At 43.9% G+C, this 27,399-nt stretch overlaps 14 non-coding genes and 24 pseudogenes across 14 annotated transcripts; all 38 read right to left on the reverse strand.

Moving 5' to 3' along the window:
* Positions 1–58: 58 nt before the first annotated feature.
* On the reverse strand, positions 59–177 carry LOC148800483 (5S ribosomal RNA; annotated as a pseudogene).
* Positions 178–531: 354 nt separating this feature from the next.
* On the reverse strand, positions 532–650 carry LOC148800484 (5S ribosomal RNA). The gene has a single exon (XR_016070337.1). It is a non-coding gene; the product is annotated as a 5S ribosomal RNA (ribosomal RNA).
* A 355-nt stretch (positions 651–1,005) lies between these two features.
* LOC148800485 (5S ribosomal RNA) lies at positions 1,006–1,124 on the reverse strand. Its single transcript, XR_016073145.1, has one exon. It is a non-coding gene; the product is annotated as a 5S ribosomal RNA (ribosomal RNA).
* A 354-nt stretch (positions 1,125–1,478) lies between these two features.
* LOC148800486 (5S ribosomal RNA) lies at positions 1,479–1,597 on the reverse strand. The gene has a single exon (XR_016069668.1). It is a non-coding gene; the product is annotated as a 5S ribosomal RNA (ribosomal RNA).
* A 344-nt stretch (positions 1,598–1,941) lies between these two features.
* LOC148800487 (5S ribosomal RNA) lies at positions 1,942–2,057 on the reverse strand (annotated as a pseudogene).
* A 355-nt stretch (positions 2,058–2,412) lies between these two features.
* Positions 2,413–2,531, reverse strand: LOC148800488 (5S ribosomal RNA). The gene has a single exon (XR_016069177.1). It is a non-coding gene; the product is annotated as a 5S ribosomal RNA (ribosomal RNA).
* A 354-nt stretch (positions 2,532–2,885) lies between these two features.
* On the reverse strand, positions 2,886–3,004 carry LOC148800489 (5S ribosomal RNA). Its single transcript, XR_016070148.1, has one exon. It is a non-coding gene; the product is annotated as a 5S ribosomal RNA (ribosomal RNA).
* A 355-nt stretch (positions 3,005–3,359) lies between these two features.
* On the reverse strand, positions 3,360–3,478 carry LOC148800490 (5S ribosomal RNA; annotated as a pseudogene).
* A 354-nt stretch (positions 3,479–3,832) lies between these two features.
* On the reverse strand, positions 3,833–3,951 carry LOC148800491 (5S ribosomal RNA; annotated as a pseudogene).
* Positions 3,952–4,306: 355 nt separating this feature from the next.
* On the reverse strand, positions 4,307–4,425 carry LOC148800492 (5S ribosomal RNA; annotated as a pseudogene).
* A 312-nt stretch (positions 4,426–4,737) lies between these two features.
* On the reverse strand, positions 4,738–4,856 carry LOC148800493 (5S ribosomal RNA). Its single transcript, XR_016075498.1, has one exon. It is a non-coding gene; the product is annotated as a 5S ribosomal RNA (ribosomal RNA).
* A 356-nt stretch (positions 4,857–5,212) lies between these two features.
* Positions 5,213–5,331, reverse strand: LOC148800494 (5S ribosomal RNA). Its single transcript, XR_016070145.1, has one exon. It is a non-coding gene; the product is annotated as a 5S ribosomal RNA (ribosomal RNA).
* A 355-nt stretch (positions 5,332–5,686) lies between these two features.
* LOC148800495 (5S ribosomal RNA) lies at positions 5,687–5,805 on the reverse strand (annotated as a pseudogene).
* A 334-nt stretch (positions 5,806–6,139) lies between these two features.
* LOC148800496 (5S ribosomal RNA) lies at positions 6,140–6,258 on the reverse strand. Its single transcript, XR_016075144.1, has one exon. It is a non-coding gene; the product is annotated as a 5S ribosomal RNA (ribosomal RNA).
* A 356-nt stretch (positions 6,259–6,614) lies between these two features.
* On the reverse strand, positions 6,615–6,733 carry LOC148800497 (5S ribosomal RNA; annotated as a pseudogene).
* Positions 6,734–7,085: 352 nt separating this feature from the next.
* On the reverse strand, positions 7,086–7,204 carry LOC148800498 (5S ribosomal RNA; annotated as a pseudogene).
* Positions 7,205–13,461: 6,257 nt separating this feature from the next.
* LOC148800499 (5S ribosomal RNA) lies at positions 13,462–13,580 on the reverse strand (annotated as a pseudogene).
* Positions 13,581–13,931: 351 nt separating this feature from the next.
* LOC148800500 (5S ribosomal RNA) lies at positions 13,932–14,050 on the reverse strand (annotated as a pseudogene).
* A 356-nt stretch (positions 14,051–14,406) lies between these two features.
* On the reverse strand, positions 14,407–14,525 carry LOC148800501 (5S ribosomal RNA; annotated as a pseudogene).
* Positions 14,526–14,881: 356 nt separating this feature from the next.
* Positions 14,882–15,000, reverse strand: LOC148800502 (5S ribosomal RNA). Its single transcript, XR_016069326.1, has one exon. It is a non-coding gene; the product is annotated as a 5S ribosomal RNA (ribosomal RNA).
* A 356-nt stretch (positions 15,001–15,356) lies between these two features.
* On the reverse strand, positions 15,357–15,475 carry LOC148800503 (5S ribosomal RNA; annotated as a pseudogene).
* A 595-nt stretch (positions 15,476–16,070) lies between these two features.
* Positions 16,071–16,188, reverse strand: LOC148800504 (5S ribosomal RNA; annotated as a pseudogene).
* A 355-nt stretch (positions 16,189–16,543) lies between these two features.
* Positions 16,544–16,662, reverse strand: LOC148800505 (5S ribosomal RNA; annotated as a pseudogene).
* A 356-nt stretch (positions 16,663–17,018) lies between these two features.
* On the reverse strand, positions 17,019–17,137 carry LOC148800506 (5S ribosomal RNA; annotated as a pseudogene).
* Positions 17,138–17,490: 353 nt separating this feature from the next.
* Positions 17,491–17,609, reverse strand: LOC148800507 (5S ribosomal RNA). The gene has a single exon (XR_016073485.1). It is a non-coding gene; the product is annotated as a 5S ribosomal RNA (ribosomal RNA).
* Positions 17,610–17,963: 354 nt separating this feature from the next.
* LOC148800508 (5S ribosomal RNA) lies at positions 17,964–18,082 on the reverse strand. Its single transcript, XR_016069843.1, has one exon. It is a non-coding gene; the product is annotated as a 5S ribosomal RNA (ribosomal RNA).
* A 356-nt stretch (positions 18,083–18,438) lies between these two features.
* Positions 18,439–18,557, reverse strand: LOC148800509 (5S ribosomal RNA). The gene has a single exon (XR_016070645.1). It is a non-coding gene; the product is annotated as a 5S ribosomal RNA (ribosomal RNA).
* A 356-nt stretch (positions 18,558–18,913) lies between these two features.
* Positions 18,914–19,032, reverse strand: LOC148800510 (5S ribosomal RNA). The gene has a single exon (XR_016069823.1). It is a non-coding gene; the product is annotated as a 5S ribosomal RNA (ribosomal RNA).
* Positions 19,033–19,215: 183 nt separating this feature from the next.
* LOC148800511 (5S ribosomal RNA) lies at positions 19,216–19,334 on the reverse strand (annotated as a pseudogene).
* A 355-nt stretch (positions 19,335–19,689) lies between these two features.
* Positions 19,690–19,808, reverse strand: LOC148800512 (5S ribosomal RNA; annotated as a pseudogene).
* Positions 19,809–20,163: 355 nt separating this feature from the next.
* On the reverse strand, positions 20,164–20,282 carry LOC148800513 (5S ribosomal RNA; annotated as a pseudogene).
* A 356-nt stretch (positions 20,283–20,638) lies between these two features.
* LOC148800514 (5S ribosomal RNA) lies at positions 20,639–20,757 on the reverse strand (annotated as a pseudogene).
* A 356-nt stretch (positions 20,758–21,113) lies between these two features.
* On the reverse strand, positions 21,114–21,232 carry LOC148800515 (5S ribosomal RNA). The gene has a single exon (XR_016068793.1). It is a non-coding gene; the product is annotated as a 5S ribosomal RNA (ribosomal RNA).
* Positions 21,233–21,588: 356 nt separating this feature from the next.
* On the reverse strand, positions 21,589–21,707 carry LOC148800516 (5S ribosomal RNA; annotated as a pseudogene).
* A 356-nt stretch (positions 21,708–22,063) lies between these two features.
* Positions 22,064–22,182, reverse strand: LOC148800517 (5S ribosomal RNA; annotated as a pseudogene).
* Positions 22,183–22,365: 183 nt separating this feature from the next.
* Positions 22,366–22,484, reverse strand: LOC148800518 (5S ribosomal RNA; annotated as a pseudogene).
* Positions 22,485–22,840: 356 nt separating this feature from the next.
* LOC148800519 (5S ribosomal RNA) lies at positions 22,841–22,959 on the reverse strand (annotated as a pseudogene).
* A 664-nt stretch (positions 22,960–23,623) lies between these two features.
* LOC104610155 (aspartic proteinase A2-like) lies at positions 23,624–27,045 on the reverse strand (annotated as a pseudogene).
* Positions 27,046–27,399: the final 354 nt, after the last annotated feature.

Genomic DNA, 27,399 nt, shown 5'->3' on the forward strand with positions numbered 1-27,399 from the left:
CGCCGAAACGACAAATGGAATTTGCAAATACGATATCGAAATGAAATATTAATAAAATTGGGTGCAACAAGAGGACTTCCCAGGAGGTCACCCATCCTAGTACTATTCTCGCCCAAGCACGCTTAATTTCGGAGTTCTGATGGGGTCCGGTGCATTAGTGCTGGTATGATCGCATTCATTTTATTTTTGCTTACTTAGATCTTTATGCACTATCTTGCACCCCTCCATTAATTGTTTTAGACTTGAAAAACTGTGTATGCAGCGTTCCACCCTTGGTAACCGTGCACAAGCTCCCACGTGAGTGGAGTTATTGCTTTTCAAATCTGCCGCACCCCCGAATAGATGCAATACTATCATGGGACCCACAATGCCCACAGAATGCCAAAAGCCCGGTTCTTGCACTGTTCCCATTCAGTAATGAGGATCGTCCCGCAAGTGTTCTGAGTATCCGGCACGTCGTTTCCATTTGTCTCACCGAAACGACAAATGGCATTTGCAAATACGATATCGAAATAAAATATTAATAAAATTGGGGTGCAACACGAGGACTTCCCAGGAGGTCACCCATCCTAATACTACTCTCGCCCAAGCACGCTTAACTTCAGAGTTCTGATGGGATCCGGTGCATTACGGCTGGTATGATCGCACCCATTTAATTTTTGCTCGCTTATATCTTTATGCACTATCTTGCTCCCCTCCATTAATTGTTTTAGACTTGAAAAAACTTTGTATGCAGCGTTTCTCCCTTGGTAACCGTGCACAAGCTCCCACGTGAGCGGAGTTATTGATTTTCAGATGTGCCGCACCCTCGGATAGATGCAATACTATCGCGGGGCTCAGAATGCACGACGAATGCCAAAAGCCCGGTTCTTGCACGGTTCCCATTCAGTAATGACGATAGTGCCACAAATGGTCCGAGTATCCGGCGCGTTGTTTGCGGTTGTCTCGCCGAAACGACAAATGGAATTTGCAAATACGATATCGAAATAAAATATTAACAAAATTGGGGTGCAATACGAGGACTTCCTAGGAGGTCACCCATCCTAGTACTACTCTCGCCCAAGCACGCTTAACTTCGGAGTTCTGATGGGATCCAGTGCATTAGTGCTGGTATGATCGCACCCATTTAATTTTTCCTCGCCTAGATCTTTATGCACTATCTTGCTCCCCTGCATTAATTTTTTTAGACTTGAAAAACTGTGTATGCAGGGTTCCTCCCTTGGCAACCGTGCCCAAGCTCCCACGTGAGTGGAGTTATTGCTTTTCAGATCTGCCGCACCCCCGAATAGATGCAATACTATCGCGGGACCCACAATGCACACCGAATGCCAAAAGCCCGGTTCTTGCACCGTTCCCATTCAGTAATGACGATCGTCCCGCAAGTGGTCCGAGTATCCGGCACGTTTTTTCCATTTGTTTCGCCGAAACGACAAATGGAATTTGCAAATACGATATCGAAATAAAATATTAATAAAATTGGGGTGCAACACGAGGACATCCCAGGAGGTCACCCATCCTAATACTACTCTTGCCCAAGCACGCTTAACTTCGGAGTTCTGATGGGATCCGGTGCATTAGTGCTGGTATGATCGCACCCGTTTAATTCATGCTCGCTTCTATCTTTCTGCACTATGTTGCTCCCCTCCATTAATTGTTTTAGACTTGAAAAAACAGTGTATGCAGCGTTCCTCCCTTGGTAACCGTGCACAAGCTCCTACGTGAGCGGAGTTATTGTTTTTTAGATCTGCCGCATCCCCGGATAGATGCAATACTATCGCGGGGCCCACAATGCACGACAAATGCCAAAAGCCCGGTTCTTGCACGGTTCCCATTCAGTAATGACGATCGTGCCCCAAATGGTCCGAGTATCCGTCGCGTTGTTTGCGGTTGTCTCGCCGAAACGACAAAAGGAATTTGCAAATACGAAATCGAAATAAAATTGGGGTGCAACACGAGGACTTCCTAAGAGGTCACCCATCCTACTACTCTTGCCCAAGCACGCTTAACTTCGGAGTTCTGATTGGATCCGGTGAATTTGTGCTGGTATGATCGCACCTGTTTAATTCATGCTCGCTTAGATCTTTATGCACTATCTTGCTACCCTCCATTAATTGTTTTAGACTTGAAAAAACTTTGTATGCAGCGCTGCTCCCTTGGTAACCGTGCACAAGCTCCCACGTGAGCGGAGTTATTGATTTTCAGATCTGCCGCACCCCTAGATAGATGCAATACTATCGCGGGGCTCAGAATGCACAACGAATGCCAAAAGCCCGGTTCTTGCACGGTTCCCATTCAGTAATGACGATCGTGCCACAAATGGTCCGAGTATTCGGCGCGTTGTTTGCGGTTGTCTCGCCGAAACGACAAATGGAATTTGCAAATACGATATCGAAATAAAATATTAATAAAATTGGGGTGCAATACACGGACTTCCCAAGAGGTCACCCATCCTAGTACTACTCTCTCCCAAGCACGCTTAACTTTGGAGTTCTGATGAGATCCAGTGCATTAGTGCTGGTATGATCGCACCCATTTAATTTTTGCTCGCTTAGATCTTTATGAACTATCTTTCTCCCCTCCATTAATTTTTTTAGACTTGAAAAACTCTATATGCAGCGTTCCTCCCTTGGCAACCGTGCACAAGCTCCCACGTGAGTGGAGTTATTGCTTTTCAGATCTGCCGCACCCCCGAATAGATGCAATACTATCGTGAGACCCACAATGCACACCGAATGCCAAAAGCCCGGTTCTTGCACCGTTCCCATTCAGAAATGATGATCGTCCCGCAAATGGTCCGAATATCCGGCACATTGTTTCCATTTGTCTCGCCGAAACAACAAATGGAATTTGCAAATACGATATCGAAATAAAATATTAATAAAATTGGGGTGCAACATGAGGACTTCCCAAGAGGTCACCCATCCTAATACTACTCTCGCCCAAGCACTTTTAACTTCGGAGTTCTAATGGGATCCGGTGCATTAGTGCTGGTATGATCGCACACGTTTAATTCATGCTCGCTTATATCTTTCTGCACTATCTTGCTCCCCTCCATTAATTGTTTTAGACTTGAAAAAACAGTGTATGCAACCTTCCTCCCTTGGTAACCGTGCACAAGCTCCCACGTGAGCGGAGTTATTGTTTTTCAGATCTGCCGCACCCCCGAGTAGATGCAATACTATCGCGGGGCTCACAATGCACGACGAATGCCAAAAGCCCGGTTCTTGCACGGCTCCCATTCAGTAATGACGATCGTGCCACAAATGGTTCGAGTATCCGTCGCGTTGTTTGCGGTTGTCTCGCCGAAACGACAAATGGAATTTGCAAATACGATATCGAAATAAAATATTAATAAAATTGGCGTGCAACACAAGGACTTCCCAGGAGGTCACCCATCCTAGTGCTACTCTCGCCGAAGCACGCTTAACTTCGGAGTTCTGATGGGATCCGGTGCATTAGTGCTAGTATGATTGCACCCATTTAATTTTTGCTCGCTTAGATCTTTATGCACAATCTTGCTCCCCTCCATTAATTGTTTTAGACTTGAAAAACTGTGTATGCAGCGTTCCTCCCTTGGTAACCGTGCACAAGCTCCCACGTGACTGGAGTTATTGCTTTTCAGATCTGCCGCACCCCCGAATAGCTGCAATACTATCGCAGGACCCACAATTTACACCGAATGCCAAAAGCCCAGTTCTTGGACCATTCCCATTCAGTCATGACGATCTTCCCGCAAGTGGTCCGAGTATCTGGCACGTTGTTTCCATTTGTCTCGCCGAAATGACAAATGGAATTTGCAAATACGATATCGAAATAAAATATTAATAAAATTGGGGAACAACACGAGGACTTCCCAGGAGGTCACCCTTCCTAATACTACTCTCGCCCAAGCACGCTTAACTTCGGAGTTCTGATGGGATCTGGTGCATTAGTGCTGATATGATCGCACCAGTTTAATTCATGCTCGCTTATATCTGTATGCACTATCTTGCTCCCCTCCATTAATTGTTTGAGACTTGAAAAAACTGTGTCTGCAGCGTTCCTCCCTTGGTAACCGTGCACAAGCTCCTACGTGAGCGGAGTTTTTGTTTTTCAGATCTGCCGCACCCCCGTATAGATGCAATACTATCGCGGGGCCCACAATGCACGACGAATGCCAAATGCCCGGTTCTTGCACGGTTCCTATTCAGTAATGACGATCGTGCCACAAATGGTCCGAGTATCCGTCGCGTTGTTTGCGGTTGTCTCGCCGAAACGACAAATGGAATTTGCAAATACGAGATCGAAATAAAATATTAAAAAAATTGGGGTGCAACACGAGGACTTCCCAGGAGGTCACCCATCCTAGTACTATTCTCACCCAAGCACGCTTAACTTCGGAGTTCTGATGGGATCCGGTGCATTAGTGCTGGTATGATCGCCGCACCCCCATTAATTGTTTTAGATGTGAAAAAACTGTGTATGCATCCTTCCTCCTTTGGTAACCGTGCACAAGCTCCTACGTGAGCGGAGTTATTGCTTTTCAGATCTGCCGCACCCCCGGATAGAGGTAATACTATCGCGGGGCCCACAATGCACGACGAATGCCAAAAGCCCGGTTCTTGCACCGTTCCCATTCAGAAATGATGATCGTGCCGTAAGTGGTCCGAGTATCCGGCGCGTTGTTTCCAGTTTTCTTGCCGAAACGACAAATGGAATTTGCAAATACGATATCAAAAATTAAATATTAATAAAATTGGGGTGCAACACGAGGACTTCCCTGGAGGTCAGCCTTCCTAGTACTACCCTCGCCCAAGCACGCTTAACTTCGGAGTTCTGATGGGATCCGGTGTATTAGTGCTGGTATGATCGCACCTGTTTAATTCATGCTCGCTTAGATCTTTATGCACTATCTTGCTCCCCTCCATTAATTGTTGTAGACTTGAAAAAACTTTGTATGCAGCCTTCCTCCTTTGGTAACCGTGCACAAGCTCCTACGTGAGCGGAGTGTTTGTTTTTCAGATCTGCCGCATCCCCGGATAGAGGTAATACTATCGCGGGGCCCACAATGCACGACGAATACCAAAAGCCCGGTTCTTGTACCGTTCCCATTCAGTAATGACGATCGTGCCGTAACTGGTCCGAGTATCCGGTGCGTTGTTTCCAGTTTTCTTGCCAAAACGACAAATGGATTTTGCAAATACGATATCGAAAATGAAATATTAATAAAATTGAGGTGCAACACGTGGACTTCCCAAGAGGTCACCATTCCTAGTACTACTCTCGCCCAAGCACGCTTAACTTCGGAGTTCTGATGGGATCCGGTGCATTAGTGCTAGTATGATCGCACCCGTTAGATTTTTGCTCGCTTTGATTTTTATGCACTTTTTTGCACCCCTCCATTAATTGTTTTTGTTTTGAAAAAACTGTGTATGCAGCATTCCTCCCTTGGTAACCGTGCACAAGCTCCTACGTGAGCAGAGTTATTGCTTTTTAGATCTGCCGCACCCCCAGATAGATGCAATACTATAGCGGGGCCCACAATGCACGATGAATGCCAAAAGCCCGGTTCTTGCATGGTTCCCATTCAGTAATGACGATCGTGGCGCAAGTGGACGAGTATCCGGCGCGTTATTTCCAGTTGTCTCGCCGAAACGACAAATGGAATTTGCAAATACGATATGAAAAATAAAATATTAGTAAAATTGGGGTGCAACACGAGGACTTCCCCGGAGGTCACCCATCCTATTACTACTCTCGCCCAAGCATGCTTAACTTCAGAGTTCTGATGGGATCCGATGCATTAGTGCTGGTATGATAGCACCCGTTTAATTCTTGCTCGCTTAGATCTTTATGCACTATCTTGTTCCCCTCGATTAATTGTTTTAGACTTCAAAAAACTGTGTATGCAGCCTTCCTCCTTTGGTAACCGTGCACAAGCTCCTACGTGATCGGAGTTATTGCTTTTCAGATCAGCCACACCCCCGGGCCCACAATGCACGACGAATGCCAAAAGCCCGGTTCTTGCACCGTTCCCATTCAGTAATGACGATCGTGCCGTAAGTGGTCCGAGTATCCGGCGCGTTGTATCTAGTTTTCTTGCCGAAACGACAAATGGAATTTGCAAATACGATATCAAAAATGAAATATTAATTAAATCGGGGTGCAACACGAGGACTTCCCAGGAGGTCACCCATCCTAGTACTACTCTCGCCCAAGCACGCTTAACTTCGGAGCTCTGATGGGATCCGGTGCATTAGTACTGGTATGATCGCACCGGTTTAATTCATGTTCGCTTAGATCTTTATGCACTATCTTGCTCCCCTCCATTAATTGTTTTAGATTTGAAAAAATTGTGCATGCAGCGTTCCTCCCTTGGTAACCGTGCACAAGCTCCAACGTGAGCGGAGTTATTGCTTTTCAGATCTGCCGCACCCCCGGATAGATGCAATACTATCCCGGGGCCCACAATGTACGACGAATGCAAAAAGCCCGGTTCATGCACTGTTCCCATTCAGTAATGACGATCGTACCGCAAGTGGTCCGAGTATCCGGCGTGTTGTTTCCAGTTGTCTCGCCGAAATGACAAATGGAATTTGCAAATACGATATCAAAAATAAAATATTAATAAAATTGTAGTGCAACACGAGGACTTACCAGGAGGTCACCCATCCTAGTACTACTCTCGCCCAAACACGCTTAACTTCGGGGCTCTGATGGGATCCGGTGCGTTAGTGCTGGTATGATCGCACCCACTTGGTTTTGCTCGCTCATATCTTTATGCACTATCTTGTTCCCCTCCATTAATTGTTTTAGAGTTGAAAAACTGTGTATGGAGCCTTCCTCCCTTGGTAACCGTGCACAAGCTCCCACGTGAGCAGAGTTATTGCTTTTCAGATCTGTCGCACCCCCGGATAGATGCAATACTATCGCGGGGACCACAATGCACGACGAATGCCAAAAGCCCGGTTCGTGCATTGTTCCCATTCAGTAATGACGATCGTGGCGCAAGTGGACGAGTATCCGGTGCGTTGTTTCCAGTTGTCTCGCCGAAACGACAAATGGAATTTGCAAATACGATATCAAAATAAAATATTAATAAAATTGAGGTGCAACACGAGGACTTCCGAGGAGGTCACCCATCCTAGTACTACTCTCGCCCAAGCCCGCTTAACTTCGGAGTTCTGATCGGATCCGGTGCATTGGTGCTGGTATAATCGCACCCGTTTGGTTTTGCTCGCTCATATCTTTTTGCACTAACTTGTTCCCCTCCATTAATTGTTTTAGACTTGAAAAACTGTGTATGCAGCGTTCCTCCTTTGGTAACCGTGCACAAGCACCTACATGAGCGGAGTTATTGTTTTTCAGATCTGCCGCACCCCCAGATAGAGGTAATACTATCGCGGGACCCACAATGCACGACCAATGCCAAAAGCCCGGTTCTTGCACCGTTCCCATTCAGTAATGACGATCGTGCCGTAAGTGGTCTGAGTATCCGACGCATTGTTTCTGTTAGACAGTTTTGTATGCCCTTAGCTTCAATCAGAATGATGTACTTTATGAGTTTATTATAAATGAATAAAGATACATATTTGATTCATGTTCCCTTGGTATGTTTCTGTGTAATACCCTTAAACTGGACACTTAAAGAGACTCGTGTTAGTTTAGAATGTTCACAGCCAGTGGGTCGGTCTGGGGAGACCTATCCTGACAAAGCTGACACTGTGGTGCCACCAAGTCGATTGGGGTGGCCTGTCTCAGCTGCCAGGGTGAGACCCTAGGCACATACAGTGTAGGATTAATTGAATCTTTGAACTAGACCAGATTTCCAGTATTGCCCTGGACCTTGGAGATTGATGGGCAAAACTGGAAAGTTAGACCCGACCCCTAGACTCGATTATGATACTGCACTAGGTGTCGGATTTGGCTATCTTTGATGTACCAATCAGTGAGATCCTTAGCTGGGTCAAAACCTGGGTATGTTGGGACAGTTCGAGAATTCATCTGAGTGGGTGATCATAGTGACAGGATCAGCCCCTTTGTCGGACAAAGGTAATGATCGGGGATGCATTCTCACTGATGGAAACCAAGACTGCCGGCAGCCGATTTCAACCGTTGAGATTTGTTTTGCAAAATATATTTTATATGAGATATAAAAGTATATATATTATGGTTTCTAAAAGGTTTGCAAAAGGTTTTAATTCCCGAGATCCATATGAGTGGAGAGTGCAACACTGTTCCTTGCAGCCGAGGGAGAGGTCCTCTCTTGTCGGGCAGTGTATGATCATTATGGGCTGAGAGGTTAAGTGTAAGACCATTAAGGATAATACCTGATGGGCTAATCTTGCATCTGCCCACAGTCCCTGGGTGTTACAAGGTGGCTTGGCCCAGGGACCTCTTAGGGTAAGTGTTGGGCCCATAGAGCCCATTTGATGGGTTTCAGGGGGTGCACTATCTTTAACAGTGTCTTCGGCCAGGCCGTGTAACAAAGGCTGGGCCGAACCCATGTGGCTGATGTGTAGATCAATGCTTGGGTCCCACGCCATACAAGGAAGCCCAACTGGGCAGTAGTTAAGAGGGTTAAGTGAGCACATAAGCTAAATGGGCCTAAAGCCCATTTCGAACTAGGCTGTTTACTTAAGGGGCGAAATCTGAAGTGGATCAACTAATAGGATTGGGCTTAGACCCTATCCACTTAGAGAGTCCAAGATCTAAATAAGATTTAGATCTGGAAACCTCCTAATTAGATTAGGAGATGGCTGATCTGATTTCCAGATAAGATAAGGATTATCCCTTTTCACTTAAAGGGACTTCTAACCCAAATATGATTTGGATTAGCAACTCCTGATCTGATTAGGAGCTGATCCCTTTAAGATTATAAAAGAAGAAGGGGGCGGCAGCCTTTAGAGACACACACAGATCATCAGGTTTTCTTTAGTGCTGAAATCAAGAAAAGAGAATTCTGCTCCCTGCAAATACTCTCTTGCCGCCTCCCTGTTCTTACCACCCTGTTTGCCAATTCGATCTCCATTTGTGGGAGAAGTCAAGATTGGATCTTGACATCAGTCCTTTGAGAAAGGATTGAAAGGAAGCTGTGCTCACGTACCATCTTGCTGATTCTTGCGAAGGACAGAGTTCTTGGAGAAGAACACTGCTGATTCTGCTCCACCTGCACTGCGCCATCTTCAGTGGGAGCAGTCTTTGGATCCTTCCTTGGGCGTGAACACCTTCGTTGGGAGATATTACTTCTCCGTATCAGGTATAATCCTTCCCACTCCTTTTTGGTTCAGATCTGGTTCAGTTTATGGTTCAGAATTGATCATTGAAAATATGATTTTCTAAATGGGGAATACGATTCCCAGTTGAAGGGAGAGAAAAATTTTTGAAATTCGCCCCCTTATTCCGCAATCTTTAGGCGTCCATAGGATGGATCTCTCATCCCTTCAGTGGTATCAGAGCCATGGTTCAAATCTTGAACCATCTAGTTTCAGATCTGAACCTGTGCAAATGGGCGGAAGGTGTTCTACCTGATTTGCGCAGATATGGGTTTTGGGAAATTTTGTTTCCAAAATTAATGGGCGAATAATCTAAAATTAATTTTATATAATCTGATTGACCGAATCTAGGGTTTAATCAAGGCTGAAAGTCAGCCCTAATTTTCCCACTAATGGGCCTAAGGATTGATATTTAATTAAATGGTTAATTCGGCCCAACCTGTAAAGGCCCAGTTTTAAATAGTTAAAACTGCTAAAAGCCCACTTAACCCTTAAAGCTATATGGGTTGAACCATTCGGCCCATATACCTAGATAATATTAATGGTTAATATTATGGATTTAAAATGGGCTTCAAATGGGCTTTACAGATAATTAATTGATTGGATCAATTTATCCCTGCATGTGATGTATGGATGTGTGATGTGCTACGTACATGGGCCATAAGTACTTGGCCCATACTCAATCGACAGTGGCTCTTTCGCACACCATGGCTGAATGCACATCATTGCCATGGTGTCCCTTTTGGTCATTGGATGACCTCTCTCAGTGGTGGACCCCACACCTCATCATGAGGTCTCGTGCGGAACCCTACCCGATTTAGGCCCACCAAAATCTGGCTTTATGAAGTCAGTGGGAGCCACTTTGGTTTGACCTAAAGATAGAACTAGGGCGTAATTATCTGTTCCCTCCAGATAATATGAGTGTATGTGATAGGGAGATTCATATGATGAACTCTCTAAAGGCCTTCCATCATTAGCACGAGGATGGGTCCTTCAGTAATGAGGAAACACACCAGAAAATGGGCTATCCATTTGCTGTTGGGCTTGTCTAAGTGTTTCATAAGATGATAGGGGCGTCATAGACCGATGTGGGAGGGGCTTCACCAGAAAATGGGAACTCTCTCACGGTACCTTGGCGTTCACGAATATGATGGGTAAGCACTCACTGGACAGAAAGGTTTACCTGAAAACGGCTCTGAACCTTATCTGACAGAGGCCAAAGGGAAAACTCATATGATGAGTGGATATGATCCTTCACAGAAAGGTGGTGGGGTTATGCAGCTGAAACAGTTGGCTTCATTCACCCTATGTGATTTCCCACATTTCCAGAGACAACCCGTAGTCTTCGTCACTGAGAAAGGAGGGAAATCTCAGAGACGAATAAATGGAAATGGATCGTAGATTAAAATCCATATCTATGAAATGAACATGAATCAAATTAGGTCATGGACTGATGTTTGCTCTTTTATCAGAAAATGGCAAACGGATCATTTGCAAAGCTACTTGATGACAACAAGTTGAAGGGCCCAAACTATGCTGACTGGTATAGAAACCATATGCTGGTCCTTGCTTTTGAAAAACATGACAAAGTGGCAAAGAATCCTGCCCCGGAGCGTCCGGGAGATAGGGCTTCTGAGGCCCGAAGGAGAGACTATCAAGAATGGGAGGAGAAAAACTCCTTTGCCCGATGTTACATCATTGCCTCCTTGGACAATCCGATACAGAGGCAGTTCGATCAGATCGAACTTGCCAAAGACATATTGGACAGTCTTAGGACAATGTATGAAGAGCAGAATCGTTCTACTCGACAAAAGGTCTTGAAACAGTTCATGACCACACAAATGTCCAAGGGTCAACAAGTTCACGACCATTGTCTTCGGATGATGGGATACATCAATGAACTAGAGGCTCTTGGATCCAGGCTGGACATTGCAACCCAGATAGATGCTATCCTTAACTCTTTGCCTCCTTCCTTTAATCCGTTCATCATGAACTATAACATGAACAAGCTGAATGTCAGATTACAAGAACTCAGCAATATGTTGCAAAGAGCTGAGGAACTGATTAAAAAGGATGAGCTTGTAGCCATGCTTGTTGAAGCCAGCAAGACAGGCAAGAGAAAGAGGAAGGCAAAGAAGCCTCAGAAGAAAGCCACTAAAAGCAAGAAGCAGAAGAAAGACAAAGCATCAGATGCCTGTCACTTCTGCAAGAAGACCAGCCACTAGAAAAGGAATTGTCCTGCCTACCTGGAATCCAAGAAAGGTAACTTCGAAACTTGTGTTATAAAAACCAATTTGTTGGTAGCTTCTGTGTCCTGGTGTATTGACTCCGGGGCTTCAACTCATGCGTGTAACTCACTGCAGGGGTTCAAGGTAAGCAGAATGCTGAGTGAAGGAGAAGTCACGCTCTACTTGGGGACTACTGCAACTGTTGCAGCCGCGGCCATAGGAACCGTGGAATTATATTTTAGAGAAGGAATAATTGTACTGAAAGATTGTCTTTATGTACAAAATTTAAGAAGAAATTTGATTTCTGTCTCAAAACTGTGTGCAGATGGTTATTCTGTCTTCTTTAGTAATACAATTACTATTAAAAGAAACAACAGATTCATCGCATACGGGGAACTGGAGAACGGTCTCTATGTTCTACATCCTTCTCTAGAAACTAACATAACCGAAACTACGTCGGCTGAAATCCCCAAGAAGAGAGCCCGTGATACAGTTAATCCCACGTGTCTGTGGCATTACCGACTTGGCCACATCGGTGTTGACCGAATCACAAGGTTGGTAAAGGATGGTCCTTTGGATTTTCTAGCTGTAGAAGATCTTCCCACCTGTGAGCCTTGCCTACAAGGCAAGATGACGAAACAGCCATTTAACGGTAAGCCTGAAAGATGTACATGCACACTTGACCTAATACATAGTGATGTATGTGGTCCCCTGAGTGTTAGGACACGAAATCAACACGTGTATTTCATCACCTTCACAGATGATTTTTCACGATATGGTTACGTGTACCTAATGAGACACAAGTCTGAATCCTTTGAAAAGTTCAAAGAGTTTAGACAAGAGGTCGAGAAACAGTTAGGGAGAGAAATTAAAGCCCTTCGATCCCATTTGATGGGTTTCAGGGGGTGCACTGCCTTTAATAGTGTATTTGGCTAGGCCTTGTAACAAAGGCTGGGCCGAACCCATGTGGCTGATGTGTAGATCAATGCTTGGGTCCCACGCCATACAAGGAAGCCCAACTGGGCAGCAGTTAAGAGGGTTAAGTGAGCACATAAGCTTAATGGGCCTAAAGCCCATTTCGAACTAGGCTGTTTACTTAAGGGGCGAACTCTGAAGTGGATCAACTAATAGGATTGGGCTTAGACCCTATCCACTTAGAGAGTCCAAGATCTAAATAAGATTTAGATCTGGAAACCTCCTAATTAGATTAGGAGATGGCTGATCTGATTTCCAGATAAGATAAGGACTATCCCTTATCACTTAAAGGGACTTCTAACCCAAATATGATTTGGATTAGCAACTCCTGATCTGATTAGGAGCTGATCCCTTTAAGATTATAAAAGAAGAAGGGGGCGGCAGCCTTTAGAGACACACACAGATCATCAGGTTTTCTTTAGTGCTGAAATCAAGAAGAGAGAATTCTGCTCCCTGCAAATACTCTCTTGCCGCCTCCCTGTTCTTACCACCCTGTTTACCAGTTCGATCTCCAATTGTGGGAGAAGTCAAGATTGGATCTTGACATCAGTCCTTTGAGAAAGGATTGAAAGGAAGCTGTGCTCACGTACCATATTGCTGATTCTTGCGAAGGACAGAGTTCTTGGAGAAGAACACTGCTGATTCTGCTCCACCTGCACTGCGCCATCTTCAGTGGGAGCAGTTTTTGGATCCTTCCTTGGGCGTGAACACCTTCGTTGGGAGATATTATTTCTCCGTATCAGGTATAATCCTTCCCACTCCTTTTTGGTTCAGATCTGGTTCAGTTTATGGTTCAGAATTGATCCTTGAAAATATGATTTTCTAAATGGGGAATACGATTCCCAGTTGAAGGGAGAGAAAAATTTTTGAAATTCGCCCCCTTATTCCGCAATCTTTGGGCGTCCATAGGATGGATCTCTCATCCCTTCAGTTTCCAGTTTTCTTGCCGAAACGACAAATGGAATTTGCAAATACGATATAAAAAATGAAATATTAATAAAATTGGGATGCAACGTAAGGACTTCCCAGGAGGTCACCCATCCTAGTACTACTCTCGCCCAAGAACGCTTAACTTCAGAGTTCTGATGGGATCCGATGCATTAGTGCTGGTATGATGACACCAGTTTAATTCATGCTCGCTTAAATCTTTATGCACTATCTTGCTCCCCTCCATTAATTGTTTTAGACTTGAAAAAACTGTGTATGAAGCTTTCCTCCTTTGGTAACCGTGCACAAGCTCCTACATGAGCGGAGTATTTGCTTTTCAGATCTGCCGCACCCCCGGATAGAGGTAATAATATCGCGGGGCCCACAATGCACGACGAATGCCAAAAGCCCGGTTCTTGCACCGTTCCCATTCAGTAATGACGATCGTAAGTAGTCCGAGTATCCGGCGCGTTGTTTCCAGTTGTCTTGCCGAAACGACAAATGGAATTTGCAAATACGATATCAAAAATGAAATATTAATAAAATTGGGGGGCAACACGAGGACTTCCCAGGAGGTCACCCATCCTACTACTACTCTCGCCCAAGCACGCTTAACTTCGGAGCTCTGATGGGATCCGGTGCATTAGTGCTGGTATGATCGTAACCATTTAATTCATTATCGCTTAGATCTTTACGCACTATCTTGCTCCCCTCCATTAATTGTTTTAGACTTGAAAAAACTGTGTATACAGCCTTCCTCCCTTGGTAACCGTGCACAAGCTCCCACGTGAGCGGAGTTATTGCTTTTTAGATCTGCCGCACCCCCGAATATATGCAATATTATCGCGGGACCCACAATGCACACCGAATGCCAAAAGCCCGGTTCTTGCACCGTTTCCATTCAGTAATGACGATCGTTCCGCAAGTGGTCCGAGTATCCGGCGCATTGTTTCCATTTGTCTCGCCGAAACGACAAATGGAATTTGAAAATACGATATCAAAAATAAAATATTAATAAAATTGGGGTGCAACACGAGGACTTCCTAGGAGGTCACCCATCCTAATACTACTACCGCCCTAGCATGCTTAACTTCAGAGTTCTGATGGGATCCGGTGCTTTAGTGCTCGTATGATCGCACCCGTTTAATTCATGCTCGCTAAGATCTTTATGCACTATCTTGCTCCCCACCGTTAATTGTTTTTGGCTTGAAAAAACTGTGTATGCAGCGTTCCTCCTTTGGAAACCGTGCACAAGCTCCTATGTGAGCGGAGTTATTGCTTTTCAGATCTGCCGCACCCCCGGATAGAGGTAATACTATCGCGGGGCCCACAATGCACGACGAATGCCAAAAGCCCGGTTCTTGCCCCGTTCCCATTCAGTAATGACGATCGTGCGGTAAGTGGTCCGAGTATCCGGTGCGTTGTTTCCAGTTTTCTTGCCGAAACGACAAATGGAATTTGCAAATACGATATCAAAAATGAAATATTAATAAAATTGGGGTGCAACACGAGGACTTCCCAGGAGGTCACCCATCCTAGTACTACTCTCACCCAAGCACGCATAACTTCGGAGTTCTGATGGGATCCGGTGCATTAGTGCTGATATGATCGCACCCGTTTAATTCATGCTCGCTTAGATCTTTATGCACTATTTTGCTCCCCTCCGTTAATTGTTTTTGATTTGAAAAAACTGTGTATGCAGCGTTCCTCCCTTGGTAACCATGCACAAGCTCCCACGTGAGCGGAGTTATTGTTTTTCAGATCTGCCACACCCCCGAATAGATGCAAGACTATCCCGGGTCCCACAATGTAGGACGAATGCAAAAAGCCCGGTTCTTGCAACGTTCCCATTCAGTAATGACGGTCGTACAGCATGTGGTCCGAGTATCCGGTGTGTTGTTTCCAGTTGTCTCGCCGAAATGACAAATGGAATTTGCAAATACGATATCAAAAATAAAATATTAATAAAATTGTAGTGCAACACGAGGACTTCCCAGGAGGTCAACCATCCTAGTACTACTCTCGCCCAAGCACGCCTAACTTCGGAGCTCTGACGGGATCCGATGCGTTAGTGCTGGTATGATTGCACCCACTTGGTTCTTGCTCGCTTATATCTTTATGCACTATCTTGTTCCCCTCCATTAATTGTTTTAGAGTTGAAAAACTGTATGGAGCCTTCCTCCCTTGGTAACCGTGCACAAGCTCCCACGTGAGCAGAGTTATTGCTTTTCAGATCTTCCGCACCCCCGGATAGATGCAATACTATCGCGGGGCCCACAATGCACGACGAATGCCAAAAGCCTAGTTCTTGCATGGTTCCCATTCAGTAATGACGATTGTGCTGCAAGTGGTCCGAGCACGCTTAACTTCGGAGCGTGCTTCTGCACCCCCGGATAGATGCAATACTAGGACGTCAACCATCCTAGTACTACTCTCGCCCAAGCACGCTTAACTTCGGAGCTCTGATGGGATCCGGTGCATTAGTGTTGGTATGATCACACCCACTTGGTTTTTGCTCGCTTGACACGACGAATGCAAAAAGCCCGGTTCTTGCACCGTTCCCATTCAGTAATGACGATCGTACCGCAAGTGGTCCGAGTATCCGCCGCGTTGTTTCCAGTTGTCTCGCCGAAATGACAAATGGAATTTGCAAATACAATATCAAAAATAAAATATTAATAAAATTGGAGTGCAACACGAGGACTTCCCAGGAGGTCCACATCCTAATACTACTCTCGCCGAAGCACGCTTAACTTCGGAGTTCTGATGGGATCCACTGCATTAGTGCTAGTATGATTGCACCCTTTTGGTTTTGCTCGCTTATATCTTTTTGCACTATCTTGCTCCCCTCCATTAATTGTTTTAGATATGAAAAAACTGTGTATGCAGTTTTCCTCCCTTGGTAACCGTGCACAAGCTTCGACGTAAGCGGAGTTATTGTTTTTCAGATATGCCGCACCCCCGGATAGATACAATACTAACCCGGGGCCCACAATGCACGACGAATGTCAAAAGCCTGGTTCTTGCACCGTTCCCATTCAGTAATGACGATCGTGCTGCAAGTGGTCCGAGTATCCGGCACGTTGTTTCCAGTTGTCTCGCCGAAACGACAAATGGAATTTGCAAATACGATATCGAAAATAAAATATTACTATTCTCAGGGTGCAACACGAGGACTTCTCAGGAAGTCACCCATCCTAGTAATACTCTCGCCCAAGCACGCTTAACTTCGGAGTTCTAATGGGATCCGGTGCATTAGTGCTAATATGATCGCACCCGTTTAATTCATGCTCGCTTAGATCTTTATGCACTATCTTGCTCCCTTCCATTAATTCTTTTAGATTTGAAAAAACTGTGTATGCAGCATTCCTCCCTTGGTAACCGTGCACAAGCTCCCACGTGAGCGGAGTTATTGTTTTTCAGATCTGCCACACCCCCGGATAGATGCAATACTATCCCGGGGCCCACAATGTACGACGAATGCAAAAAGCCCGGTTCTTGCAACGTTCACATTCAGTAATGACGATCGTACCGCAAGTGGTCCGAGTATCTGGCTCGTTGTTTCCAGTTCTCTCGCCGAAATGACAAATGGAATTTGCAAATACGATATCAAAAATAAAATATTAATAAAATTGTAGTGCAACACGAGGACTTCCCAGGAGGTCACCTATCCTAGTACTAGTCTCGCCCAAGCACGCTTAACTTCGGAGCTCTGTTGGGATCCGATGCGTTAGTGCTGGTATGATCGCACCCACTTGGTTCTTGCTCGCTTATATCTTTATGCACTATCTTGTTCCCCTCCATTAATTGTTTTAGAGTTGAAAAACTGTGTATGGAGCCTTCCTCCCTTGGTAACCGTGCACAAGCTCCCACGTGAGCAGAGTTATTGCTTTTCAGATCTTCCGCACCCCCGGATAGATTCAAAACTATCGCGGGGCCCACAATGCACGACGAATGCCAAAAGCCCGGTTCTTGCATGGTTCCCATTCGGTAATGACGATTGTGGCGCAAGTGGACGAGTATCCGGCACGTTGTTTCCAGTTGTCTCGCCGAAACGACAAATGGAATTTGCAAATACGATATCAAAATAAAATATTAATAAAATTGGGGTGCAACACGCGGACTTCCCAGGAGGTCACCCATCCTAGTACTACTCTCGCCCAAGCACGCTTAACTTCGGAGTTCTGATGGGATCCGGTGCATTAGTGCTCGTATGATCGCACCCGTTTGGTTTTGCTCGCTTATATCTTTTTGCACTAACTTGTTCCCCTCCATTAATTGTTTTAGACTTGAAAAACTGTGTATGCAGCGTTCCTCCCTTGGTAACTGTGCACAAGCACCCACGTGAGTGGAGTTATTGCTTTTCAGATCTGCCGCACCCCCGAATATATGCAATACTATCACGGGATCCACAATGCACACCGAATGCCAAAAGCCCGGTTCTTGCACCGTTCCCATTCAGTAATGACGATCGTCCCGCAAGTGGTTCGGGTAGCCGGCGCATTGTTTCCAGTTGTATCGCCGAAACGACAAATGGAATTTGCAAATACGATATCAAAATTAAAATATTAATAAAATTGGGGTGCAACACGAGGACTTCCCAGGAGGTCACCCATCCTAATACTACTCTCGCCCAAGCATGCTTAACTTCAGAGTTCTGATGGGATCCGGTGCATTAGTGCTGGTATGATCGCACTCGTTTAATTCACGCTCGCGTAGATCTTTATGCACTATCTTGCTCCCCTCCATTAATTGTTTTAGATTTGAAAAAACTGTGTATGCAGCCTTCCTCCTTTGATAACCGTGCACAAGCTCTTACGAGAGCGGAGTTATTGCTTTTCAGATCTGGGGCACCCCCGGATAGAGGTAATACTATCGCGGGGCCCACAATGCACGACGAGTACCAAAAGCCCGGTTCTTGCACCGTTCCCATTCAGTAATGACCATCGTGCCGTAAGTGGTCCGAGTATCCGGCGCGTTGTTTCCAGTTTTCTTGCAGAAACGACAAATGGAATTTGCAAATACGATATCAAAAATGAAATATTAATAAAATTGGGGTGCAAGACGAGGACTTCCCAAGAGGTCACCCATCCGAGTACTACTCTCTCCCAAGCACGCTTAACTTCGGAGTTCTGATGGGATCCGGTGCATTATTGCTGGTATGATCGCACCCGTTTAATTCATGCTCGTTTAGATCTTTATGCACTATCTTGCTCCCCTCCATTAATTGTTTTAGATTTGACAAAACTGTGTATGCAGCGTTCCTCCCTTGGTAAACTGTGCACAAGCTCCCACGTGAGCGGAGTTATTGTTTTTCAGATCTGCCGCACCCCTGGATAGATGCAATACTATCCCGGGGCCCACAATGTACGACAAATGCAAAAAGCCCGGTTCTTGCAACGTCCCATTCAGTAATGACGATCGTACCGCAAGTGGTCCGAGTATCCGGCGCGTTGTTTCCAGTTGTCTCGCCGAAATGACAAATGGAATTTGCAAATACGATATCAAAAATAAAATATTAATAAAATTGTAGTGCAACACGAGGACTTCCCAAGAGGTCACCCATCCTAATACTACTCTCGCCCAAGCACACTTAACTTCGGAGCTCTGATGGGATCCGGTGCGTTAGTGCTGGTATGATCGCACCCACTTGGTTCTTGCTCGCTTTGCACGACGAATGCAAAAAGCCCGGTTCTTGCACCGTTCCCATTCAGTAATGGCGATCGTACTGCAAGTGGTCCGAGTATCTGCCGCGTTGTTTCCAGTTGTCTCGCCGAAATGACAAATGGAATTTGCAAATACGATATCAAAAATAAAATATTAATAAAATTGGAGTGCAACACGAGGACTTCCCAGGAGGTCCCCCATTCTAATACTACTCTCGCCCAAGCACGCTTAACTTCGGAGTTCTGATGGGATCCACTGCATTAGTGTTGGTATGATCGCATCCATTTGGTTTTGCTCGCTTATATCTTTATGCACTATCGTGCTCCCCTCCATTAAATGTTTTAGATTTGAAAAAACTGTGTATGCAGCTTTCCTCCCATGGTAACCGTGCACAAGCTCCCACGTCAGCGGAGTTATTGTTTTTCAGATCTGCTGCACGCCCGGATAGATACAATACTAAGGCGGGGCCCATAATGCACGACGAATGTCAAAAGCCCGGTTCTTGCACCGTTCCCATTCAGTAATGACGATCGTGCTGCAAGTGGTCCGAGTATCCGGCACGTTGTTTCCAGTTGTCTCGCCGAAACGACAAATGGAATTTGCAAATACGATATCGAAAATAAAATATTACTATTCTCAGGGTGCAACACGAGGACTTCCCAGGAGGTCACCCATCCTAGTACTACTCTCGCCCAAGCACGCTTATGTTCGGAGATCTGATGGGATCCGATGCATTAGTGCTTGTATGATTGCACCCGTTTGCTTCTTGCTCGCTTAGATCTTTATGCAGTATCTTCCTCCCCTCCATTAATTGTTTTAGAATTGAAAAAACTGTGTATGCTGCCTTCGTGCCTTGGTAATCGTGCACAAGGTCCTACGTGAGCGGAGTTATTGATTTTCAGATCTGCTGCACCCCCGGATAGATGTAGTATTATCGTAGGGCCCACAATGCACGACGAATGCCAAAAGCCCGGTTTTTGCACCGTTCCCATTCGGTAATGACGATCGTGCTGCAAGTGGTTCGAGTATCCGACGCGTTGTTTCCAGTTTTCTCGCCGAAACAACAAATGGAATTTGCAAATAAGAGATCAAAATAAAATTTTAATAAAATTGGGGTGCAAGACGAGGACTTCCCAGGAGGTCACCTATCCTAATACTACTCTCATCCAAGCATGCTTAACTTCAGAGTTCTGATGGGATCCGATGCATTAGTGCTGGTATGATCGCACCCGTTTGCTTTTTGCTCGCTTAGATCTTTATGCACTATCTTGCTCCCCTCCATTAATTGTTTTAGACTTGAAAAGTCTGTGTATGCAGATTTCTTCCCTTGGTAACCGTGCACAAGCTCCCACGTGAGCGGAGTTATTGCTTTTGAGATCTGCCGCTCCCCCAGTTAGATGCAATACTATCACGGGGCCCACAATGCCCGACGAATGCCAAAAGCCCAGTTTTTGCACCGTTCCCATTCAGTAATGATGATCGTGTCGCAAGTGGTCCGAGTATCCGGCGCGTTGTTTCTAGTTTTCTCGCCGAAACGACAAATGGAATTTGCAAATACGATATCAAAAACAAAATATTAATAAAATTGGGGTTCAACACGAGGACTTCCCAGGAGGTCACCCATCCTAGTACTACTCTCACCCAAGCACGCTTAATTTCAGAGTTCTGATGGGATCCGATGCATTAGTGTTGGTATGATCGCACCCATTTGGTTCTTGCTCGCTAAGATATATATGCACTATCTTGCTCCCCTCCATTAATTGTTTTAGATTTGAAAAAACTGTGTATGCAGCTTTCTTCCCTTGGTAACCGTGTACAAGCTCCCACGTGAGCGGAGTTATTGCTTTTTAGATCTGCCGCTCCCCCGGATAGATGTAATCCTATCGCGGGGCCCACAATGCACGACGAATGCCAAACGCCCGGTTCTTGCACCATTCCCATTCAGTAATGACGATCGTGCCACAAGTGGTCCGAGTATCTGGCACGTTGTTTCCAGTTGTCTCGCCGAAACGACAAATGAAATTTGGAAATACGATTTCAAAAATAAAATATTACTATTCTCGGGGTGCAACACGAGGACTTCCCAGGAGGTCACCCATCCTAGTACTACTCTCGCCCAAGCACACTTAACTTCAGAGTTCTGATGGGATCCGATGCACTAGTGCTGGTATGATCGCACCCATTTTCTTTTTGCTCGCTTATATCTTTATGCACTATCTTGCTCCCGTCCATTAATTATTTTAGATTTGAAAAAATTGTGTATGCAGCTTTCCTCCCTTGGTAACCGTGCACAAGCTCCCACGTGAGCGGAGTTATTGTTTTTCAGATCTGCCGCACCCCCGGATAGATACAATACTATCGCGGGACCCACAATGCACGACGAATGTCAAAAGCCCGGTTCTTGCACCGTTCCCATTCAGTAATGACGATCGTGCTGCAAGTGGTCCGAGTATCCGGCGCGTTGTTTCCAGTTGTCTCGCCGAAACGACAAATGGAATTTGCAAATACGATATCAAAAATAAAATATTACTATTCTCGGGGTGCAACATGAGGACTTCCCAGGAGGTCACCCATCCTAGTACTACTCTCGCCCAAGCACGCTTAAGTTCAGAGTTCTGATGGGATCCGATGCATTAGTGCTGGTATGATCGCACCCATTTTCTTTTTGCTCGCTTATATCTTTATGCACTATCTTGCTCCCGTCCATTAATTATTTTAGATTTGAAAAAATTGTGTATGCAGCTTTCCTCCCTTGGTAACCGTGCACAAGCTCCCACGTGAGCGGAGTTATTGTTTTTCAGATCTGCCGCACCCCCGGATAGATACAATACTATCGCGGGACCCACAATGCACGACGAATGTCAAAAGCCCGGTTCTTGCACCGTTCCCATTCAGTAATGACGATCGTGCTGCAAGTGGTCCGAGTATCCGGCGCGTTGTTTCCAGTTGTCTCGCCGAAACGACAAATGGAATTTGCAAATACGATATCAAAAATAAAATATTACTATTCTCGGGGTGCAACATGAGGACTTCCCAGGAGGTCACCCATCCTAGTACTACTCTCGCCCAAGCACGCTTAAGTTCAGAGTTCTGATGGGATCCAATGCATTAGTGTTGGTATGATCACACCCACTTGGTTTTTGCTCGCTTGACACGACGAATGCAAAAAGCCCGGTTCTTGCACCGTTCCCGTTCAGTAATGACGATCGTGCCGCAAGTGGTCCGAGTATCCGACGCGTTGTTTCCAGTTGTCTTGCCGAAACGACAAATGGAATTTGCAAATACAATATCAAAAATAAATTATTACTATTCTCAGGGTGCAACACGAGGACTTCCCAGGAGGTCACCCATCCTAGTACTACTTTCACCCAAGCACACTTAACTTCAGAGTTCTGATGGGATCCGATGCATTAGTGCTGGTATGATCGCACCCATTTTCTTTTTGCTCGCTTATATCTTTATGCACTATCTTGCTCCCGTCCATTAATTATTTTAGATTTGAAAAAATTGTGTATGCAGCTTTCCTCCCTTGGTAACCGTGCACAAGCTCCCACGTGAGCGGAGTTATTGTTTTTCAGATCTGCCGCACCCCCGGATAGATACAATACTATCGCGGGACCCACAATGCACGACGAATGTCAAAAGCCCGGTTCTTGCACCGTTCCCATTCAGTAATGACGATCGTGCTGCAAGTGGTCCGAGTATCCGGCGCGTTGTTTCCAGTTGTCTCGCCGAAACGACAAATGGAATTTGCAAATACGATATCAAAAATAAAATATTACTATTCTCGGGGTGCAACATGAGGACTTCCCAGGAGGTCACCCATCCTAGTACTACTCTCGCCCAAGCACGCTTAAGTTCAGAGTTCTGATGGGATCCAATGCATTAGTGCTTGTATGATCGCACCGAGTTGCTTCTTGCTCGCTTATATTTTTATGCACTATTTTGCTCCCCTCCATTAATTGTTTTAGACTTGAAAAAACTGTGTATGCAGCCTTCCTCCCTTGGTAACCGTGCACAAGCTCCCACGTGAGCGGAGTTATTGATTTTCAGATCTGCCTTACCCCAAGATAGATGTAATACTATCGCGGGGCCCACAATGCACGACGAATGCCAAAAGCCCGGTTTTTGCTCGTTCCCATTCAGTAATGACGATCGTGCCACAAGTGGTCCGAGTATCCGGCGCGTTGTTTCCAATTGTCTCGCCGAAACGACAAATGGAATTTGTAAGTATGATATCAAAAATAAAATATTACTATTCTCGCCAAAGCACGCGTTTGCATGCGAAATGCGAGCAAAGTGCACCTCATTGCGCCAGGCAGACGTGAATGCGCGCGTTGCGCTATAGCAAACCTCCATACTATCCTCTTTATTTTTAAAGAATGTAAATGATTTGTTATTTAAATACTTAAAACAAGTATTGTAATTTTCCATTGTGGTATAAGTTAAAAGCTAATTTTAGTTTTAATTTTATTAAAAAAAAAGTTATTTTTCAAAACATATGTGCAAGTGTTATTTTTTATGTAATTAACCGTTCAAACCATTGGATTTAATCTCTAATGAGATTAAAATCTAGCAATTTATCTGTTTGTCGGCCTTGACAACTGCTGGATAGACCACTTGTGAACTAACTTTATCAGGTCGCACCTACATACAAGCGATATTTTTACTCTTTTTTGGATAACCAAAGCGTAATGTATTTCATTCATGAAAGGAGGGCGAGAAACCCTCAAACCTGTGCAAAAAGCACCTTCGGAATTATATTTTACACCCAATTATACAATTAGAAAATTGCAGAAAAACAAGATAAAATTCCACCTATTCAAGGGTTCGATTATGATATCTGAAAAACTTATGACCAATCAACTGGAATTCATAAACATAATAGCCAATCAGGTGTTATTTATCAAAATTCATGAGTAGGTTTTGATTGGTTAATATTCTTTCCCATACCATATCTTTTCCGCATGATTTTGTATTGGTGGCTTACCCTCCTTTATCTACTTAAATTTGGAGGAATGTAAAATGATAATTTGATTGTTAAGAATTTTTTTTCAAAAGATAATGAGAAATAGTGAATTGAGAAATAAAATACCCCTGCTGTTAAGAGTTTCGATATCAATTCTCCGTACTGATACACAACTATTCCATGCTCACTAACTCCTGCTGCTCCAATGGCATGGTTTATTTGAGTTACAACAGTCTGGAATTGAAGATTAACTATAGAAAATCAGAGAAAGCAATGCACAAAGGGGAATAAAAAAAAATAAAGGGAATGGGGCAGAAGGAATAGAAAATATGAAAAAATCATGAATATATTTCTAGGAATGAATAACCAATTTGTTAAAATGTAAAATTGCATACAGTTGGACCAGCTAGTAAGTATGTTCCAGAATCCACTATAGCAGCACAACCATTTTCACAAAATCCTGAAAAGTACAAACCCAAGAGTTTATAAAATCTTTTGTTTAATTACTTCACATCTATCAGTAAACTTTGCTATGGCACAGAGAATCAGAATTCCAGTTTTTTAATGCAACACCCAGTAACAGTAAAATGTTATTTTAATCCCCTTTTCTTTTAATGATGTTGATTCATTAAACAACAATGGTATATATCTTCACTTCTCAATCCTTTGCTCAGTCTTCTTGAATTATCTCTATTCATAAGTTATAAAAGAATCAGCTAACTATCATACAAAATGAAGCAGGATGGACTTGTTATAGTAACACATCACCTGTTGAATTATTCCCAATAAGAAAGTCTCCCAACTCAAACTAGAGAAGGAAAATAAACACAATATATATAAGATCATTTAATGATAAAGAAAAGAACTAGCACAATTTGATGTAATTAAACAAGATTAAAATTCACCTGCCAGTATCCCTTTTTAGTAATGGGAACACAAGTATGTTTTCCTTTGAAGCGTTTTTCATTAACACCACCAAAGACTATCTCACCTCCTTCCTCTGCTTCTGGATCTCGGTTTAGCCAAAAAGAGAAGACAACATCATTTATAAGACCTTGCCTCACCATATTGTACCTGTTGCCTGAACATAAATCAGTATATCCAGCCCATGCCATTGAAAGTGAAGCTACTTGGTCTTGGGTTGTACCTGAACACAATTGTGCCAGAACATAAATCACCATATTGTACGTGAACACAATAGCTGTTAAACAGGCTGTGAACCAATAATAATACTTCACACCAGTCATATAAATACATTGGCCCATAGTCATTCAACCTCTCACTGTGGCCCCAAAATGGTGCTGCACGTTAACATTGATTCCACAGCCCGCTTTACAGTCATCGCATTCAGGTAATCCCGAAATAGCTTTGGATTAGTAGTGTAATACAAGATAAAGAAAATGATGAAAATATTATGGTTGTTGGAAATCTAAAACACATGTTGAGTGTGCTCATATTTCCATTGGGAGATATCATTGGAAAAAAGAAGAACATGAACCTAATAACATTGTCTCACAGTTCACGATTATCTATCAATTCAAGTAGCTTATATTTGATCTGAACTAGGCAAAACAAGGGCCAACAAGTGATATTATGGTCCTTCAGGTTTGGATTTGGTTCAGTTTGTCTAGCTCAATTAATACTGGACCCCCGTAGACAAAAGCTAATTTCATTGAGATATCTATACCCGTTTGGGAGGGCCCAGCTTTAGATGAGCTGTTTATATGAATTCCAAATAAGCAAATCAAAGTAGCTTCATGGGAGAGTCATTTAACTGGCTTAACGAAAGTGGTTTGTTGGCTTTTCAAAGTAGCTTCACTTTCAAAGTTGCCAATGCCATTGAAAGTGAACAGATATAAAGACTAAGAGAGATCTCAGTTTTCTACAAAAAAGTGTTAAAAAAATAACAATAATAGTCGGATTATGTGAAACTATACCAGAAGGGCACAACATTGCCAATAGAAATTTCTTGAAACCCAAGACCAAGTGTGCCATCAAACTTTGCTAGTAAGAAAGAGAGACTTCCTTCTCGTGTGGCCTCTATGAAAACCTGAAATATTGTTGCAATACATCCATGACCACTCAATACAGCCAAATCACAGGGGACATATTTGAAGTTAAGACTGAAAAAAGAACCCACTTGATCCTTAATAACAAGATTCCCAACTTGAATGTTATCTTCACCAAAGAAGCCAGAAATTGATCCAGATCCATAATGAATATTACAAGAATTTCCTGGTCAAAATTCACAGAAATTTTAGTGCAGATTTTCTTGATAGAATATTTATAATCTTTATTATACTGACAGCCTTATAACTCAAGATATCTAGAGATCATGAATGACTAAATGATGTTTCCATGGAAAGGTTACCAATCTTTATATATGTACTTGACAGGTCCGCCTTGAACTTGGAATGGAAATAGCAAGAAATATGCATAGAAAAAATATTAATCGTAAAAGAAAATCCTTGAAGATGATTACAGAAGATGAAGACATTTGTATAGAAAACGTATAGAAAAGTAGCACTTTGCTGATGGGACCCAGAGGTTGGAACTTTCAGTATCAAATATAACAGTGAAGTTCTATGTTGGAGAACCAATACCGATCTCTCCAAAGTATTGGGCGTCCATATAGTTCTTCAATGATACTATATCTACATCAGAACAATCCAGATTGCGAGGGAGGTTCCCAAGACCATCTGCATATATACTTGCCTAGTTTCTTCGCATGTCTTGCAGCATTTATACTAGTAAGATCCAGTTGCTTCTTTTTTAAACCAATTCTCATTAACCCATTAGAAGAAGGATGGAGTGCTATGGCATATGTCAGGGCCGACAAACAGATAAATAACAGAAGAAACTTTTTCTCATGGTCACCTTGGCAGGTAATAAGAGAGGGCTAAGAGAGGGCCAGGTAAGATAGTAAAACCTCCTGGCTGAAAAATGTAATCTTATCTATTCAAAAACCTCCTGGCTGAAAAATGCAGAAGTCAGATGCATTTCCATTAATACAAACTATCATCATTTTCAGGTTTGCTCCAGTGATAAGATAGTAAAAAGGGATATGCCAAACATCTCAAAAAAGAAAAAAAAAACTGCACTTGTAATAATCTTCTCTATTCAAAAATATGCTCTCTTATTTATAGTAATCTTATCTATTCAAAAGGATGTGCAAATGTGTATACATGCAAATACATGTGTATACACAAGGATATATATTTTTGTGTGTCCATACACAGTGCATATGCATAAAATAAAATATGTGGTATATATGCATGATGGTGCGCGATCTGGTCACTCCTAGCTGGCAGTGGCTGAGCTCCTAGCTAGCAGCGGGCGAGACACCTGTGAGGAAGAAGAAGGATCTTGGGGGATTCAC

Source organism: Nelumbo nucifera, chromosome 4 (genome assembly GCF_055504915.1).
Source record: "Nelumbo nucifera cultivar China Antique chromosome 4, China Antique-T2T, whole genome shotgun sequence".
NCBI classification, from domain to species: Eukaryota; Viridiplantae; Streptophyta; class Magnoliopsida; order Proteales; family Nelumbonaceae; genus Nelumbo; species Nelumbo nucifera.